The sequence below is a fragment of the Anomaloglossus baeobatrachus genome, unplaced genomic scaffold (assembly GCF_048569485.1).
Source record: "Anomaloglossus baeobatrachus isolate aAnoBae1 unplaced genomic scaffold, aAnoBae1.hap1 Scaffold_4193, whole genome shotgun sequence".
NCBI classification, from domain to species: Eukaryota; Metazoa; Chordata; class Amphibia; order Anura; family Aromobatidae; genus Anomaloglossus; species Anomaloglossus baeobatrachus.
In genome coordinates this window covers 23,781-42,538 of record NW_027443528.1, presented here as the reverse complement: position 1 = coordinate 42,538, position 18,758 = coordinate 23,781, and the positions used below count along the sequence as shown (strand labels likewise).

The following is an 18,758-nucleotide window of genomic DNA, read 5'->3' as shown; positions in this document are numbered from 1 at the left end:
CAGTAGGTTGCAAACATTCATCACCCATGACTGTCCCCAATTGAGCTCAGAAGCTCAATGTCTATCATGACCTCTCTTTTAGAATGTCCAAGAGCAAGCAAACTATTCCTCCAGGAGAGGGCGCCAACAGACTACTAAAGAGATCATCATTACTCAAAGAAAACCCCAAAAACCAATGCATGATAGGAATAAACAGGTAACTTTCTTTGGAGTGGAAGCGGAGAGATCGCACCAGATGCCAATTCTAGATGTTATCACACCTGTGGTCACTGCAGCAGCAGGTGAATCCACTTTGTCCAAAAGGGATCTATTCCATTCAATTGCAAATGATCTAGATAAGACAGAGAACTGCAGCACGGGGACATAGCCGAGTTGGTCAGGTTGAGTGGTGATGAGTTTGCTATTTGGATGAATAAAGAAAGTCAAAAGTGTGAAAGATAAAAAACAAAAGGAGGAAGTGTGAAAAGTGAATGGGCCAAATTGAGGTGCATATGAAGACGTATGCTTTCTTCCAATTCATTAAATCGGGCTAATATGAATCAGGTGAATTGAGTTCTGCTTTTGGAAACTGGGTTAAGAAGGGGTGCACCGTTCCTGGAGGTACTGCAATACCAGGTCAATGCGTGGAGTGGACAGAGCAAGCTCTTTTTCCATCTCCCTGTTCTAAAAATCCATTTAATATATGGTCCCCAGATAGGGGACGTATCAGATATTAAACTGATAAGAACAGATACTACACTTGATCTTAGCCAAAAGGCCGAGAAGCGATAACCAGAATTGGTTTGGGCCTCGAGTGGCACCCTGGCCTATGCCGGACACATCTTAGGGAGAGAGAGCGAGAGGGAGACAAACCCACGCCTACACAAGACATTTTGTCACCCAAGCCAACCCTTGAAAAGGCTGCTTTGCAGAGCCAAAACAAGAAGAATGGTGCGTTTTGCAGCCGCCGCCCACTGCAATGAATCTGAATAACTCCTCCTTTAGGGCGCAAGCAACTCCCCTCCCCCTTGCAGTCTTTCCAATTCACGATACAAAAAGACGGACAGGACAGGTTGCCTGACTTTCCGTCACTGCCACCCTTTGCCATCCTTACCCGTAGAAAGCCCTTTCATCATCCCCAAACCCTAATCTTTTCCCTTTCCTTCCCAGCCCCCAAACCCTGCCCTCTGTACCTTTCTCACCACCCGCTTCCCTTCTCCTGTCATCCCCCTACCACCCGGGAAAAAAAGAGATTGCCCCCTCCTTCCACTAGCCCACCCTCCCACCCAAAGAACAACTTCTTCTGCGCAGCTTGTTTTCTAGGCAGCAGCGCTATTGTGATGTCATCGGGGGGCATTGTGACAAGCCGCCAGTGTTCCGTCTCTTCATGTTGTGCACAGTTCAAACGGAAAATACATCAACAGGCAGACTACAGAAAAGCTTACTATCAAAGGTTAGAGGGGGGCTTTCTCAGAGGGCTTTTTACAGTTTTTCTATTCCCAATTAGCCGTTTAAGTGTACTTATTGAAAGTAGTAATTCTTTCATAGGCCGCCCTTTCTTAGTATTTGACGTTCCTTATATTGCGGTATGAGGCTTCGCAGTAGGTTGCAAACATTCATCACCCATGACTGTCCCCAATTGAGCTCAGAAGCTCAATGTCTATCATGACCTCTCTTTTAGAATGTCCAAGAGCAAGCAAACTATTCCTCCAGGAGAGGGCGCCAACAGACTACTAAAGAGATCATCATTACTCAAAGAAAACCCCAAAAACCAATGCATGATAGGAATAAACAGGTAACTTTCTTTGGAGTGGAAGCGGAGAGATCGCACCAGATGCCAATTCTAGATGTTATCACACCTGTGGTCACTGCAGCAGCAGGTGAATCCACTTTGTCCAAAAGGGATCTATTCCATTCAATTGCAAATGATCTAGATAAGACAGAGAACTGCAGCACGGGGACATAGCCGAGTTGGTCAGGTTGAGTGGTGATGAGTTTGCTATTTGGATGAATAAAGAAAGTCAAAAGTGTGAAAGATAAAAAACAAAAGGAGGAAGTGTGAAAAGTGAATGGGCCAAATTGAGGTGCATATGAAGACGTATGCTTTCTTCCAATTCATTAAATCGGGCTAATATGAATCAGGTGAATTGAGTTCTGCTTTTGGAAACTGGGTTAAGAAGGGGTGCACCGTTCCTGGAGGTACTGCAATACCAGGTCAATGCGTGGAGTGGACAGAGCAAGCTCTTTTTCCATCTCCCTGTTCTAAAAATCCATTTAATATATGGTCCCCAGATAGGGGACGTGTCAGATATTAAACTGATAAGAACAGATACTACACTTGATCTTAGCCAAAAGGCCGAGAAGCGATAACCAGAATTGGTTTGGGCCTCGAGTGGCACCCTGGCCTATGCCGGACACATCTTAGGGAGAGAGAGCGAGAGGGAGACAAACCCACGCCTACACAAGACATTTTGTCACCCAAGCCAACCCTTGAAAAGGCTGCTTTGCAGAGCCAAAACAAGAAGAATGGTGCGTTTTGCAGCCGCCGCCCACTGCAATGAATCTGAATAACTCCTCCTTTAGGGCGCAAGCAACTCCCCTCCCCCTTGCAGTCTTTCCAATTCACGATACAAAAAGACGGACAGGACAGGTTGCCTGACTTTCCGTCACTGCCACCCTTTGCCATCCTTACCCGTAGAAAGCCCTTTCATCATCCCCAAACCCTAATCTTTTCCCTTTCCTTCCCAGCCCCCAAACCCTGCCCTCTGTACCTTTCTCACCACCCGCTTCCCTTCTCCTGTCATCCCCCTACCACCCGGGAAAAAAAGAGATTGCCCCCTCCTTCCACTAGCCCACCCTCCCACCCAAAGAACAACTTCTTCTGCGCAGCTTGTTTTCTAGGCAGCAGCGCTATTGTGATGTCATCGGGGGGCATTGTGACAAGCCGCCAGTGTTCCGTCTCTTCATGTTGTGCACAGTTCAAACGGAAAATACATCAACAGGCAGACTACAGAAAAGCTTACTATCAAAGGTTAGAGGGGGGCTTTCTCAGAGGGCTTTTTACAGTTTTTCTATTCCCAATTAGCCGTTTAAGTGTACTTATTGAAAGTAGTAATTCTTTCATAGGCCGCCCTTTCTTAGTATTTGACGTTCCTTATATTGCGGTATGAGGCTTCGCAGTAGGTTGCAAACATTCATCACCCATGACTGTCCCCAATTGAGCTCAGAAGCTCAATGTCTATCATGACCTCTCTTTTAGAATGTCCAAGAGCAAGCAAACTATTCCTCCAGGAGAGGGCGCCAACAGACTACTAAAGAGATCATCATTACTCAAAGAAAACCCCAAAAACCAATGCATGATAGGAATAAACAGGTAACTTTCTTTGGAGTGGAAGCGGAGAGATCGCACCAGATGCCAATTCTAGATGTTATCACACCTGTGGTCACTGCAGCAGCAGGTGAATCCACTTTGTCCAAAAGGGATCTATTCCATTCAATTGCAAATGATCTAGATAAGACAGAGAACTGCAGCACGGGGACATAGCCGAGTTGGTCAGGTTGAGTGGTGATGAGTTTGCTATTTGGATGAATAAAGAAAGTCAAAAGTGTGAAAGATAAAAAACAAAAGGAGGAAGTGTGAAAAGTGAATGGGCCAAATTGAGGTGCATATGAAGACGTATGCTTTCTTCCAATTCATTAAATCGGGCTAATATGAATCAGGTGAATTGAGTTCTGCTTTTGGAAACTGGGTTAAGAAGGGGTGCACCGTTCCTGGAGGTACTGCAATACCAGGTCAATGCGTGGAGTGGACAGAGCAAGCTCTTTTTCCATCTCCCTGTTCTAAAAATCCATTTAATATATGGTCCCCAGATAGGGGACGTATCAGATATTAAACTGATAAGAACAGATACTACACTTGATCTTAGCCAAAAGGCCGAGAAGCGATAACCAGAATTGGTTTGGGCCTCGAGTGGCACCCTGGCCTATGCCGGACACATCTTAGGGAGAGAGAGCGAGAGGGAGACAAACCCACGCCTACACAAGACATTTTGTCACCCAAGCCAACCCTTGAAAAGGCTGCTTTGCAGAGCCAAAACAAGAAGAATGGTGCGTTTTGCAGCCGCCGCCCACTGCAATGAATCTGAATAACTCCTCCTTTAGGGCGCAAGCAACTCCCCTCCCCCTTGCAGTCTTTCCAATTCACGATACAAAAAGACGGACAGGACAGGTTGCCTGACTTTCCGTCACTGCCACCCTTTGCCATCCTTACCCGTAGAAAGCCCTTTCATCATCCCCAAACCCTAATCTTTTCCCTTTCCTTCCCAGCCCCCAAACCCTGCCCTCTGTACCTTTCTCACCACCCGCTTCCCTTCTCCTGTCATCCCCCTACCACCCGGGAAAAAAAGAGATTGCCCCCTCCTTCCACTAGCCCACCCTCCCACCCAAAGAACAACTTCTTCTGCGCAGCTTGTTTTCTAGGCAGCAGCGCTATTGTGATGTCATCGGGGGGCATTGTGACAAGCCGCCAGTGTTCCGTCTCTTCATGTTGTGCACAGTTCAAACGGAAAATACATCAACAGGCAGACTACAGAAAAGCTTACTATCAAAGGTTAGAGGGGGGCTTTCTCAGAGGGCTTTTTACAGTTTTTCTATTCCCAATTAGCCGTTTAAGTGTACTTATTGAAAGTAGTAATTCTTTCATAGGCCGCCCTTTCTTAGTATTTGACGTTCCTTATATTGCGGTATGAGGCTTCGCAGTAGGTTGCAAACATTCATCACCCATGACTGTCCCCAATTGAGCTCAGAAGCTCAATGTCTATCATGACCTCTCTTTTAGAATGTCCAAGAGCAAGCAAACTATTCCTCCAGGAGAGGGCGCCAACAGACTACTAAAGAGATCATCATTACTCAAAGAAAACCCCAAAAACCAATGCATGATAGGAATAAACAGGTAACTTTCTTTGGAGTGGAAGCGGAGAGATCGCACCAGATGCCAATTCTAGATGTTATCACACCTGTGGTCACTGCAGCAGCAGGTGAATCCACTTTGTCCAAAAGGGATCTATTCCATTCAATTGCAAATGATCTAGATAAGACAGAGAACTGCAGCACGGGGACATAGCCGAGTTGGTCAGGTTGAGTGGTGATGAGTTTGCTATTTGGATGAATAAAGAAAGTCAAAAGTGTGAAAGATAAAAAACAAAAGGAGGAAGTGTGAAAAGTGAATGGGCCAAATTGAGGTGCATATGAAGACGTATGCTTTCTTCCAATTCATTAAATCGGGCTAATATGAATCAGGTGAATTGAGTTCTGCTTTTGGAAACTGGGTTAAGAAGGGGTGCACCGTTCCTGGAGGTACTGCAATACCAGGTCAATGCGTGGAGTGGACAGAGCAAGCTCTTTTTCCATCTCCCTGTTCTAAAAATCCATTTAATATATGGTCCCCAGATAGGGGACGTATCAGATATTAAACTGATAAGAACAGATACTACACTTGATCTTAGCCAAAAGGCCGAGAAGCGATAACCAGAATTGGTTTGGGCCTCGAGTGGCACCCTGGCCTATGCCGGACACATCTTAGGGAGAGAGAGCGAGAGGGAGACAAACCCACGCCTACACAAGACATTTTGTCACCCAAGCCAACCCTTGAAAAGGCTGCTTTGCAGAGCCAAAACAAGAAGAATGGTGCGTTTTGCAGCCGCCGCCCACTGCAATGAATCTGAATAACTCCTCCTTTAGGGCGCAAGCAACTCCCCTCCCCCTTGCAGTCTTTCCAATTCACGATACAAAAAGACGGACAGGACAGGTTGCCTGACTTTCCGTCACTGCCACCCTTTGCCATCCTTACCCGTAGAAAGCCCTTTCATCATCCCCAAACCCTAATCTTTTCCCTTTCCTTCCCAGCCCCCAAACCCTGCCCTCTGTACCTTTCTCACCACCCGCTTCCCTTCTCCTGTCATCCCCCTACCACCCGGGAAAAAAAGAGATTGCCCCCTCCTTCCACTAGCCCACCCTCCCACCCAAAGAACAACTTCTTCTGCGCAGCTTGTTTTCTAGGCAGCAGCGCTATTGTGATGTCATCGGGGGGCATTGTGACAAGCCGCCAGTGTTCCGTCTCTTCATGTTGTGCACAGTTCAAACGGAAAATACATCAACAGGCAGACTACAGAAAAGCTTACTATCAAAGGTTAGAGGGGGGCTTTCTCAGAGGGCTTTTTACAGTTTTTCTATTCCCAATTAGCCGTTTAAGTGTACTTATTGAAAGTAGTAATTCTTTCATAGGCCGCCCTTTCTTAGTATTTGACGTTCCTTATATTGCGGTATGAGGCTTCGCAGTAGGTTGCAAACATTCATCACCCATGACTGTCCCCAATTGAGCTCAGAAGCTCAATGTCTATCATGACCTCTCTTTTAGAATGTCCAAGAGCAAGCAAACTATTCCTCCAGGAGAGGGCGCCAACAGACTACTAAAGAGATCATCATTACTCAAAGAAAACCCCAAAAACCAATGCATGATAGGAATAAACAGGTAACTTTCTTTGGAGTGGAAGCGGAGAGATCGCACCAGATGCCAATTCTAGATGTTATCACACCTGTGGTCACTGCAGCAGCAGGTGAATCCACTTTGTCCAAAAGGGATCTATTCCATTCAATTGCAAATGATCTAGATAAGACAGAGAACTGCAGCACGGGGACATAGCCGAGTTGGTCAGGTTGAGTGGTGATGAGTTTGCTATTTGGATGAATAAAGAAAGTCAAAAGTGTGAAAGATAAAAAACAAAAGGAGGAAGTGTGAAAAGTGAATGGGCCAAATTGAGGTGCATATGAAGACGTATGCTTTCTTCCAATTCATTAAATCGGGCTAATATGAATCAGGTGAATTGAGTTCTGCTTTTGGAAACTGGGTTAAGAAGGGGTGCACCGTTCCTGGAGGTACTGCAATACCAGGTCAATGCGTGGAGTGGACAGAGCAAGCTCTTTTTCCATCTCCCTGTTCTAAAAATCCATTTAATATATGGTCCCCAGATAGGGGACGTATCAGATATTAAACTGATAAGAACAGATACTACACTTGATCTTAGCCAAAAGGCCGAGAAGCGATAACCAGAATTGGTTTGGGCCTCGAGTGGCACCCTGGCCTATGCCGGACACATCTTAGGGAGAGAGAGCGAGAGGGAGACAAACCCACGCCTACACAAGACATTTTGTCACCCAAGCCAACCCTTGAAAAGGCTGCTTTGCAGAGCCAAAACAAGAAGAATGGTGCGTTTTGCAGCCGCCGCCCACTGCAATGAATCTGAATAACTCCTCCTTTAGGGCGCAAGCAACTCCCCTCCCCCTTGCAGTCTTTCCAATTCACGATACAAAAAGACGGACAGGACAGGTTGCCTGACTTTCCGTCACTGCCACCCTTTGCCATCCTTACCCGTAGAAAGCCCTTTCATCATCCCCAAACCCTAATCTTTTCCCTTTCCTTCCCAGCCCCCAAACCCTGCCCTCTGTACCTTTCTCACCACCCGCTTCCCTTCTCCTGTCATCCCCCTACCACCCGGGAAAAAAAGAGATTGCCCCCTCCTTCCACTAGCCCACCCTCCCACCCAAAGAACAACTTCTTCTGCGCAGCTTGTTTTCTAGGCAGCAGCGCTATTGTGATGTCATCGGGGGGCATTGTGACAAGCCGCCAGTGTTCCGTCTCTTCATGTTGTGCACAGTTCAAACGGAAAATACATCAACAGGCAGACTACAGAAAAGCTTACTATCAAAGGTTAGAGGGGGGCTTTCTCAGAGGGCTTTTTACAGTTTTTCTATTCCCAATTAGCCGTTTAAGTGTACTTATTGAAAGTAGTAATTCTTTCATAGGCCGCCCTTTCTTAGTATTTGACGTTCCTTATATTGCGGTATGAGGCTTCGCAGTAGGTTGCAAACATTCATCACCCATGACTGTCCCCAATTGAGCTCAGAAGCTCAATGTCTATCATGACCTCTCTTTTAGAATGTCCAAGAGCAAGCAAACTATTCCTCCAGGAGAGGGCGCCAACAGACTACTAAAGAGATCATCATTACTCAAAGAAAACCCCAAAAACCAATGCATGATAGGAATAAACAGGTAACTTTCTTTGGAGTGGAAGCGGAGAGATCGCACCAGATGCCAATTCTAGATGTTATCACACCTGTGGTCACTGCAGCAGCAGGTGAATCCACTTTGTCCAAAAGGGATCTATTCCATTCAATTGCAAATGATCTAGATAAGACAGAGAACTGCAGCACGGGGACATAGCCGAGTTGGTCAGGTTGAGTGGTGATGAGTTTGCTATTTGGATGAATAAAGAAAGTCAAAAGTGTGAAAGATAAAAAACAAAAGGAGGAAGTGTGAAAAGTGAATGGGCCAAATTGAGGTGCATATGAAGACGTATGCTTTCTTCCAATTCATTAAATCGGGCTAATATGAATCAGGTGAATTGAGTTCTGCTTTTGGAAACTGGGTTAAGAAGGGGTGCACCGTTCCTGGAGGTACTGCAATACCAGGTCAATGCGTGGAGTGGACAGAGCAAGCTCTTTTTCCATCTCCCTGTTCTAAAAATCCATTTAATATATGGTCCCCAGATAGGGGACGTATCAGATATTAAACTGATAAGAACAGATACTACACTTGATCTTAGCCAAAAGGCCGAGAAGCGATAACCAGAATTGGTTTGGGCCTCGAGTGGCACCCTGGCCTATGCCGGACACATCTTAGGGAGAGAGAGCGAGAGGGAGACAAACCCACGCCTACACAAGACATTTTGTCACCCAAGCCAACCCTTGAAAAGGCTGCTTTGCAGAGCCAAAACAAGAAGAATGGTGCGTTTTGCAGCCGCCGCCCACTGCAATGAATCTGAATAACTCCTCCTTTAGGGCGCAAGCAACTCCCCTCCCCCTTGCAGTCTTTCCAATTCACGATACAAAAAGACGGACAGGACAGGTTGCCTGACTTTCCGTCACTGCCACCCTTTGCCATCCTTACCCGTAGAAAGCCCTTTCATCATCCCCAAACCCTAATCTTTTCCCTTTCCTTCCCAGCCCCCAAACCCTGCCCTCTGTACCTTTCTCACCACCCGCTTCCCTTCTCCTGTCATCCCCCTACCACCCGGGAAAAAAAGAGATTGCCCCCTCCTTCCACTAGCCCACCCTCCCACCCAAAGAACAACTTCTTCTGCGCAGCTTGTTTTCTAGGCAGCAGCGCTATTGTGATGTCATCGGGGGGCATTGTGACAAGCCGCCAGTGTTCCGTCTCTTCATGTTGTGCACAGTTCAAACGGAAAATACATCAACAGGCAGACTACAGAAAAGCTTACTATCAAAGGTTAGAGGGGGGCTTTCTCAGAGGGCTTTTTACAGTTTTTCTATTCCCAATTAGCCGTTTAAGTGTACTTATTGAAAGTAGTAATTCTTTCATAGGCCGCCCTTTCTTAGTATTTGACGTTCCTTATATTGCGGTATGAGGCTTCGCAGTAGGTTGCAAACATTCATCACCCATGACTGTCCCCAATTGAGCTCAGAAGCTCAATGTCTATCATGACCTCTCTTTTAGAATGTCCAAGAGCAAGCAAACTATTCCTCCAGGAGAGGGCGCCAACAGACTACTAAAGAGATCATCATTACTCAAAGAAAACCCCAAAAACCAATGCATGATAGGAATAAACAGGTAACTTTCTTTGGAGTGGAAGCGGAGAGATCGCACCAGATGCCAATTCTAGATGTTATCACACCTGTGGTCACTGCAGCAGCAGGTGAATCCACTTTGTCCAAAAGGGATCTATTCCATTCAATTGCAAATGATCTAGATAAGACAGAGAACTGCAGCACGGGGACATAGCCGAGTTGGTCAGGTTGAGTGGTGATGAGTTTGCTATTTGGATGAATAAAGAAAGTCAAAAGTGTGAAAGATAAAAAACAAAAGGAGGAAGTGTGAAAAGTGAATGGGCCAAATTGAGGTGCATATGAAGACGTATGCTTTCTTCCAATTCATTAAATCGGGCTAATATGAATCAGGTGAATTGAGTTCTGCTTTTGGAAACTGGGTTAAGAAGGGGTGCACCGTTCCTGGAGGTACTGCAATACCAGGTCAATGCGTGGAGTGGACAGAGCAAGCTCTTTTTCCATCTCCCTGTTCTAAAAATCCATTTAATATATGGTCCCCAGATAGGGGACGTATCAGATATTAAACTGATAAGAACAGATACTACACTTGATCTTAGCCAAAAGGCCGAGAAGCGATAACCAGAATTGGTTTGGGCCTCGAGTGGCACCCTGGCCTATGCCGGACACATCTTAGGGAGAGAGAGCGAGAGGGAGACAAACCCACGCCTACACAAGACATTTTGTCACCCAAGCCAACCCTTGAAAAGGCTGCTTTGCAGAGCCAAAACAAGAAGAATGGTGCGTTTTGCAGCCGCCGCCCACTGCAATGAATCTGAATAACTCCTCCTTTAGGGCGCAAGCAACTCCCCTCCCCCTTGCAGTCTTTCCAATTCACGATACAAAAAGACGGACAGGACAGGTTGCCTGACTTTCCGTCACTGCCACCCTTTGCCATCCTTACCCGTAGAAAGCCCTTTCATCATCCCCAAACCCTAATCTTTTCCCTTTCCTTCCCAGCCCCCAAACCCTGCCCTCTGTACCTTTCTCACCACCCGCTTCCCTTCTCCTGTCATCCCCCTACCACCCGGGAAAAAAAGAGATTGCCCCCTCCTTCCACTAGCCCACCCTCCCACCCAAAGAACAACTTCTTCTGCGCAGCTTGTTTTCTAGGCAGCAGCGCTATTGTGATGTCATCGGGGGGCATTGTGACAAGCCGCCAGTGTTCCGTCTCTTCATGTTGTGCACAGTTCAAACGGAAAATACATCAACAGGCAGACTACAGAAAAGCTTACTATCAAAGGTTAGAGGGGGGCTTTCTCAGAGGGCTTTTTACAGTTTTTCTATTCCCAATTAGCCGTTTAAGTGTACTTATTGAAAGTAGTAATTCTTTCATAGGCCGCCCTTTCTTAGTATTTGACGTTCCTTATATTGCGGTATGAGGCTTCGCAGTAGGTTGCAAACATTCATCACCCATGACTGTCCCCAATTGAGCTCAGAAGCTCAATGTCTATCATGACCTCTCTTTTAGAATGTCCAAGAGCAAGCAAACTATTCCTCCAGGAGAGGGCGCCAACAGACTACTAAAGAGATCATCATTACTCAAAGAAAACCCCAAAAACCAATGCATGATAGGAATAAACAGGTAACTTTCTTTGGAGTGGAAGCGGAGAGATCGCACCAGATGCCAATTCTAGATGTTATCACACCTGTGGTCACTGCAGCAGCAGGTGAATCCACTTTGTCCAAAAGGGATCTATTCCATTCAATTGCAAATGATCTAGATAAGACAGAGAACTGCAGCACGGGGACATAGCCGAGTTGGTCAGGTTGAGTGGTGATGAGTTTGCTATTTGGATGAATAAAGAAAGTCAAAAGTGTGAAAGATAAAAAACAAAAGGAGGAAGTGTGAAAAGTGAATGGGCCAAATTGAGGTGCATATGAAGACGTATGCTTTCTTCCAATTCATTAAATCGGGCTAATATGAATCAGGTGAATTGAGTTCTGCTTTTGGAAACTGGGTTAAGAAGGGGTGCACCGTTCCTGGAGGTACTGCAATACCAGGTCAATGCGTGGAGTGGACAGAGCAAGCTCTTTTTCCATCTCCCTGTTCTAAAAATCCATTTAATATATGGTCCCCAGATAGGGGACGTATCAGATATTAAACTGATAAGAACAGATACTACACTTGATCTTAGCCAAAAGGCCGAGAAGCGATAACCAGAATTGGTTTGGGCCTCGAGTGGCACCCTGGCCTATGCCGGACACATCTTAGGGAGAGAGAGCGAGAGGGAGACAAACCCACGCCTACACAAGACATTTTGTCACCCAAGCCAACCCTTGAAAAGGCTGCTTTGCAGAGCCAAAACAAGAAGAATGGTGCGTTTTGCAGCCGCCGCCCACTGCAATGAATCTGAATAACTCCTCCTTTAGGGCGCAAGCAACTCCCCTCCCCCTTGCAGTCTTTCCAATTCACGATACAAAAAGACGGACAGGACAGGTTGCCTGACTTTCCGTCACTGCCACCCTTTGCCATCCTTACCCGTAGAAAGCCCTTTCATCATCCCCAAACCCTAATCTTTTCCCTTTCCTTCCCAGCCCCCAAACCCTGCCCTCTGTACCTTTCTCACCACCCGCTTCCCTTCTCCTGTCATCCCCCTACCACCCGGGAAAAAAAGAGATTGCCCCCTCCTTCCACTAGCCCACCCTCCCACCCAAAGAACAACTTCTTCTGCGCAGCTTGTTTTCTAGGCAGCAGCGCTATTGTGATGTCATCGGGGGGCATTGTGACAAGCCGCCAGTGTTCCGTCTCTTCATGTTGTGCACAGTTCAAACGGAAAATACATCAACAGGCAGACTACAGAAAAGCTTACTATCAAAGGTTAGAGGGGGGCTTTCTCAGAGGGCTTTTTACAGTTTTTCTATTCCCAATTAGCCGTTTAAGTGTACTTATTGAAAGTAGTAATTCTTTCATAGGCCGCCCTTTCTTAGTATTTGACGTTCCTTATATTGCGGTATGAGGCTTCGCAGTAGGTTGCAAACATTCATCACCCATGACTGTCCCCAATTGAGCTCAGAAGCTCAATGTCTATCATGACCTCTCTTTTAGAATGTCCAAGAGCAAGCAAACTATTCCTCCAGGAGAGGGCGCCAACAGACTACTAAAGAGATCATCATTACTCAAAGAAAACCCCAAAAACCAATGCATGATAGGAATAAACAGGTAACTTTCTTTGGAGTGGAAGCGGAGAGATCGCACCAGATGCCAATTCTAGATGTTATCACACCTGTGGTCACTGCAGCAGCAGGTGAATCCACTTTGTCCAAAAGGGATCTATTCCATTCAATTGCAAATGATCTAGATAAGACAGAGAACTGCAGCACGGGGACATAGCCGAGTTGGTCAGGTTGAGTGGTGATGAGTTTGCTATTTGGATGAATAAAGAAAGTCAAAAGTGTGAAAGATAAAAAACAAAAGGAGGAAGTGTGAAAAGTGAATGGGCCAAATTGAGGTGCATATGAAGACGTATGCTTTCTTCCAATTCATTAAATCGGGCTAATATGAATCAGGTGAATTGAGTTCTGCTTTTGGAAACTGGGTTAAGAAGGGGTGCACCGTTCCTGGAGGTACTGCAATACCAGGTCAATGCGTGGAGTGGACAGAGCAAGCTCTTTTTCCATCTCCCTGTTCTAAAAATCCATTTAATATATGGTCCCCAGATAGGGGACGTATCAGATATTAAACTGATAAGAACAGATACTACACTTGATCTTAGCCAAAAGGCCGAGAAGCGATAACCAGAATTGGTTTGGGCCTCGAGTGGCACCCTGGCCTATGCCGGACACATCTTAGGGAGAGAGAGCGAGAGGGAGACAAACCCACGCCTACACAAGACATTTTGTCACCCAAGCCAACCCTTGAAAAGGCTGCTTTGCAGAGCCAAAACAAGAAGAATGGTGCGTTTTGCAGCCGCCGCCCACTGCAATGAATCTGAATAACTCCTCCTTTAGGGCGCAAGCAACTCCCCTCCCCCTTGCAGTCTTTCCAATTCACGATACAAAAAGACGGACAGGACAGGTTGCCTGACTTTCCGTCACTGCCACCCTTTGCCATCCTTACCCGTAGAAAGCCCTTTCATCATCCCCAAACCCTAATCTTTTCCCTTTCCTTCCCAGCCCCCAAACCCTGCCCTCTGTACCTTTCTCACCACCCGCTTCCCTTCTCCTGTCATCCCCCTACCACCCGGGAAAAAAAGAGATTGCCCCCTCCTTCCACTAGCCCACCCTCCCACCCAAAGAACAACTTCTTCTGCGCAGCTTGTTTTCTAGGCAGCAGCGCTATTGTGATGTCATCGGGGGGCATTGTGACAAGCCGCCAGTGTTCCGTCTCTTCATGTTGTGCACAGTTCAAACGGAAAATACATCAACAGGCAGACTACAGAAAAGCTTACTATCAAAGGTTAGAGGGGGGCTTTCTCAGAGGGCTTTTTACAGTTTTTCTATTCCCAATTAGCCGTTTAAGTGTACTTATTGAAAGTAGTAATTCTTTCATAGGCCGCCCTTTCTTAGTATTTGACGTTCCTTATATTGCGGTATGAGGCTTCGCAGTAGGTTGCAAACATTCATCACCCATGACTGTCCCCAATTGAGCTCAGAAGCTCAATGTCTATCATGACCTCTCTTTTAGAATGTCCAAGAGCAAGCAAACTATTCCTCCAGGAGAGGGCGCCAACAGACTACTAAAGAGATCATCATTACTCAAAGAAAACCCCAAAAACCAATGCATGATAGGAATAAACAGGTAACTTTCTTTGGAGTGGAAGCGGAGAGATCGCACCAGATGCCAATTCTAGATGTTATCACACCTGTGGTCACTGCAGCAGCAGGTGAATCCACTTTGTCCAAAAGGGATCTATTCCATTCAATTGCAAATGATCTAGATAAGACAGAGAACTGCAGCACGGGGACATAGCCGAGTTGGTCAGGTTGAGTGGTGATGAGTTTGCTATTTGGATGAATAAAGAAAGTCAAAAGTGTGAAAGATAAAAAACAAAAGGAGGAAGTGTGAAAAGTGAATGGGCCAAATTGAGGTGCATATGAAGACGTATGCTTTCTTCCAATTCATTAAATCGGGCTAATATGAATCAGGTGAATTGAGTTCTGCTTTTGGAAACTGGGTTAAGAAGGGGTGCACCGTTCCTGGAGGTACTGCAATACCAGGTCAATGCGTGGAGTGGACAGAGCAAGCTCTTTTTCCATCTCCCTGTTCTAAAAATCCATTTAATATATGGTCCCCAGATAGGGGACGTATCAGATATTAAACTGATAAGAACAGATACTACACTTGATCTTAGCCAAAAGGCCGAGAAGCGATAACCAGAATTGGTTTGGGCCTCGAGTGGCACCCTGGCCTATGCCGGACACATCTTAGGGAGAGAGAGCGAGAGGGAGACAAACCCACGCCTACACAAGACATTTTGTCACCCAAGCCAACCCTTGAAAAGGCTGCTTTGCAGAGCCAAAACAAGAAGAATGGTGCGTTTTGCAGCCGCCGCCCACTGCAATGAATCTGAATAACTCCTCCTTTAGGGCGCAAGCAACTCCCCTCCCCCTTGCAGTCTTTCCAATTCACGATACAAAAAGACGGACAGGACAGGTTGCCTGACTTTCCGTCACTGCCACCCTTTGCCATCCTTACCCGTAGAAAGCCCTTTCATCATCCCCAAACCCTAATCTTTTCCCTTTCCTTCCCAGCCCCCAAACCCTGCCCTCTGTACCTTTCTCACCACCCGCTTCCCTTCTCCTGTCATCCCCCTACCACCCGGGAAAAAAAGAGATTGCCCCCTCCTTCCACTAGCCCACCCTCCCACCCAAAGAACAACTTCTTCTGCGCAGCTTGTTTTCTAGGCAGCAGCGCTATTGTGATGTCATCGGGGGGCATTGTGACAAGCCGCCAGTGTTCCGTCTCTTCATGTTGTGCACAGTTCAAACGGAAAATACATCAACAGGCAGACTACAGAAAAGCTTACTATCAAAGGTTAGAGGGGGGCTTTCTCAGAGGGCTTTTTACAGTTTTTCTATTCCCAATTAGCCGTTTAAGTGTACTTATTGAAAGTAGTAATTCTTTCATAGGCCGCCCTTTCTTAGTATTTGACGTTCCTTATATTGCGGTATGAGGCTTCGCAGTAGGTTGCAAACATTCATCACCCATGACTGTCCCCAATTGAGCTCAGAAGCTCAATGTCTATCATGACCTCTCTTTTAGAATGTCCAAGAGCAAGCAAACTATTCCTCCAGGAGAGGGCGCCAACAGACTACTAAAGAGATCATCATTACTCAAAGAAAACCCCAAAAACCAATGCATGATAGGAATAAACAGGTAACTTTCTTTGGAGTGGAAGCGGAGAGATCGCACCAGATGCCAATTCTAGATGTTATCACACCTGTGGTCACTGCAGCAGCAGGTGAATCCACTTTGTCCAAAAGGGATCTATTCCATTCAATTGCAAATGATCTAGATAAGACAGAGAACTGCAGCACGGGGACATAGCCGAGTTGGTCAGGTTGAGTGGTGATGAGTTTGCTATTTGGATGAATAAAGAAAGTCAAAAGTGTGAAAGATAAAAAACAAAAGGAGGAAGTGTGAAAAGTGAATGGGCCAAATTGAGGTGCATATGAAGACGTATGCTTTCTTCCAATTCATTAAATCGGGCTAATATGAATCAGGTGAATTGAGTTCTGCTTTTGGAAACTGGGTTAAGAAGGGGTGCACCGTTCCTGGAGGTACTGCAATACCAGGTCAATGCGTGGAGTGGACAGAGCAAGCTCTTTTTCCATCTCCCTGTTCTAAAAATCCATTTAATATATGGTCCCCAGATAGGGGACGTATCAGATATTAAACTGATAAGAACAGATACTACACTTGATCTTAGCCAAAAGGCCGAGAAGCGATAACCAGAATTGGTTTGGGCCTCGAGTGGCACCCTGGCCTATGCCGGACACATCTTAGGGAGAGAGAGCGAGAGGGAGACAAACCCACGCCTACACAAGACATTTTGTCACCCAAGCCAACCCTTGAAAAGGCTGCTTTGCAGAGCCAAAACAAGAAGAATGGTGCGTTTTGCAGCCGCCGCCCACTGCAATGAATCTGAATAACTCCTCCTTTAGGGCGCAAGCAACTCCCCTCCCCCTTGCAGTCTTTCCAATTCACGATACAAAAAGACGGACAGGACAGGTTGCCTGACTTTCCGTCACTGCCACCCTTTGCCATCCTTACCCGTAGAAAGCCCTTTCATCATCCCCAAACCCTAATCTTTTCCCTTTCCTTCCCAGCCCCCAAACCCTGCCCTCTGTACCTTTCTCACCACCCGCTTCCCTTCTCCTGTCATCCCCCTACCACCCGGGAAAAAAAGAGATTGCCCCCTCCTTCCACTAGCCCACCCTCCCACCCAAAGAACAACTTCTTCTGCGCAGCTTGTTTTCTAGGCAGCAGCGCTATTGTGATGTCATCGGGGGGCATTGTGACAAGCCGCCAGTGTTCCGTCTCTTCATGTTGTGCACAGTTCAAACGGAAAATACATCAACAGGCAGACTACAGAAAAGCTTACTATCAAAGGTTAGAGGGGGGCTTTCTCAGAGGGCTTTTTACAGTTTTTCTATTCCCAATTAGCCGTTTAAGTGTACTTATTGAAAGTAGTAATTCTTTCATAGGCCGCCCTTTCTTAGTATTTGACGTTCCTTATATTGCGGTATGAGGCTTCGCAGTAGGTTGCAAACATTCATCACCCATGACTGTCCCCAATTGAGCTCAGAAGCTCAATGTCTATCATGACCTCTCTTTTAGAATGTCCAAGAGCAAGCAAACTATTCCTCCAGGAGAGGGCGCCAACAGACTACTAAAGAGATCATCATTACTCAAAGAAAACCCCAAAAACCAATGCATGATAGGAATAAACAGGTAACTTTCTTTGGAGTGGAAGCGGAGAGATCGCACCAGATGCCAATTCTAGATGTTATCACACCTGTGGTCACTGCAGCAGCAGGTGAATCCACTTTGTCCAAAAGGGATCTATTCCATTCAATTGCAAATGATCTAGATAAGACAGAGAACTGCAGCACGGGGACATAGCCGAGTTGGTCAGGTTGAGTGGTGATGAGTTTGCTATTTGGATGAATAAAGAAAGTCAAAAGTGTGAAAGATAAAAAACAAAAGGAGGAAGTGTGAAAAGTGAATGGGCCAAATTGAGGTGCATATGAAGACGTATGCTTTCTTCCAATTCATTAAATCGGGCTAATATGAATCAGGTGAATTGAGTTCTGCTTTTGGAAACTGGGTTAAGAAGGGGTGCACCGTTCCTGGAGGTACTGCAATACCAGGTCAATGCGTGGAGTGGACAGAGCAAGCTCTTTTTCCATCTCCCTGTTCTAAAAATCCATTTAATATATGGTCCCCAGATAGGGGACGTATCAGATATTAAACTGATAAGAACAGATACTACACTTGATCTTAGCCAAAAGGCCGAGAAGCGATAACCAGAATTGGTTTGGGCCTCGAGTGGCACCCTGGCCTATGCCGGACACATCTTAGGGAGAGAGAGCGAGAGGGAGACAAACCCACGCCTACACAAGACATTTTGTCACCCAAGCCAACCCTTGAAAAGGCTGCTTTGCAGAGCCAAAACAAGAAGAATGGTGCGTTTTGCAGCCGCCGCCCACTGCAATGAATCTGAATAACTCCTCCTTTAGGGCGCAAGCAACTCCCCTCCCCCTTGCAGTCTTTCCAATTCACGATACAAAAAGACGGACAGGACAGGTTGCCTGACTTTCCGTCACTGCCACCCTTTGCCATCCTTACCCGTAGAAAGCCCTTTCATCATCCCCAAACCCTAATCTTTTCCCTTTCCTTCCCAGCCCCCAAACCCTGCCCTCTGTACCTTTCTCACCACCCGCTTCCCTTCTCCTGTCATCCCCCTACCACCCGGGAAAAAAAGAGATTGCCCCCTCCTTCCACTAGCCCACCCTCCCACCCAAAGAACAACTTCTTCTGCGCAGCTTGTTTTCTAGGCAGCAGCGCTATTGTGATGTCATCGGGGGGCATTGTGACAAGCCGCCAGTGTTCCGTCTCTTCATGTTGTGCACAGTTCAAACGGAAAATACATCAA

The 18,758-nt window shown here is 46.4% G+C and overlaps 12 non-coding genes across 12 annotated transcripts; all 12 read right to left on the bottom strand.

Annotated features, from left to right (window-relative positions):
- Nucleotides 1–578: 578 nt before the first annotated feature.
- On the bottom strand, nucleotides 579–769 carry LOC142278708 (U2 spliceosomal RNA). The gene has a single exon (XR_012741510.1). It is a non-coding gene; the product is annotated as a U2 spliceosomal RNA (small nuclear RNA).
- Nucleotides 770–2,156: 1,387 nt separating this feature from the next.
- LOC142278710 (U2 spliceosomal RNA) lies at nucleotides 2,157–2,347 on the bottom strand. Its single transcript, XR_012741512.1, has one exon. It is a non-coding gene; the product is annotated as a U2 spliceosomal RNA (small nuclear RNA).
- Nucleotides 2,348–3,734: 1,387 nt separating this feature from the next.
- LOC142278707 (U2 spliceosomal RNA) lies at nucleotides 3,735–3,925 on the bottom strand. The gene has a single exon (XR_012741509.1). It is a non-coding gene; the product is annotated as a U2 spliceosomal RNA (small nuclear RNA).
- A 1,387-nt stretch (nucleotides 3,926–5,312) lies between these two features.
- LOC142278706 (U2 spliceosomal RNA) lies at nucleotides 5,313–5,503 on the bottom strand. The gene has a single exon (XR_012741508.1). It is a non-coding gene; the product is annotated as a U2 spliceosomal RNA (small nuclear RNA).
- A 1,387-nt stretch (nucleotides 5,504–6,890) lies between these two features.
- Nucleotides 6,891–7,081, bottom strand: LOC142278705 (U2 spliceosomal RNA). The gene has a single exon (XR_012741507.1). It is a non-coding gene; the product is annotated as a U2 spliceosomal RNA (small nuclear RNA).
- Nucleotides 7,082–8,468: 1,387 nt separating this feature from the next.
- LOC142278704 (U2 spliceosomal RNA) lies at nucleotides 8,469–8,659 on the bottom strand. Its single transcript, XR_012741506.1, has one exon. It is a non-coding gene; the product is annotated as a U2 spliceosomal RNA (small nuclear RNA).
- Nucleotides 8,660–10,046: 1,387 nt separating this feature from the next.
- On the bottom strand, nucleotides 10,047–10,237 carry LOC142278701 (U2 spliceosomal RNA). Its single transcript, XR_012741504.1, has one exon. It is a non-coding gene; the product is annotated as a U2 spliceosomal RNA (small nuclear RNA).
- A 1,387-nt stretch (nucleotides 10,238–11,624) lies between these two features.
- LOC142278700 (U2 spliceosomal RNA) lies at nucleotides 11,625–11,815 on the bottom strand. Its single transcript, XR_012741503.1, has one exon. It is a non-coding gene; the product is annotated as a U2 spliceosomal RNA (small nuclear RNA).
- A 1,387-nt stretch (nucleotides 11,816–13,202) lies between these two features.
- LOC142278699 (U2 spliceosomal RNA) lies at nucleotides 13,203–13,393 on the bottom strand. The gene has a single exon (XR_012741502.1). It is a non-coding gene; the product is annotated as a U2 spliceosomal RNA (small nuclear RNA).
- Nucleotides 13,394–14,780: 1,387 nt separating this feature from the next.
- Nucleotides 14,781–14,971, bottom strand: LOC142278698 (U2 spliceosomal RNA). The gene has a single exon (XR_012741501.1). It is a non-coding gene; the product is annotated as a U2 spliceosomal RNA (small nuclear RNA).
- Nucleotides 14,972–16,358: 1,387 nt separating this feature from the next.
- LOC142278697 (U2 spliceosomal RNA) lies at nucleotides 16,359–16,549 on the bottom strand. The gene has a single exon (XR_012741500.1). It is a non-coding gene; the product is annotated as a U2 spliceosomal RNA (small nuclear RNA).
- Nucleotides 16,550–17,936: 1,387 nt separating this feature from the next.
- Nucleotides 17,937–18,127, bottom strand: LOC142278696 (U2 spliceosomal RNA). Its single transcript, XR_012741499.1, has one exon. It is a non-coding gene; the product is annotated as a U2 spliceosomal RNA (small nuclear RNA).
- Between the last annotated feature and the right edge of the window lie 631 nt (nucleotides 18,128–18,758).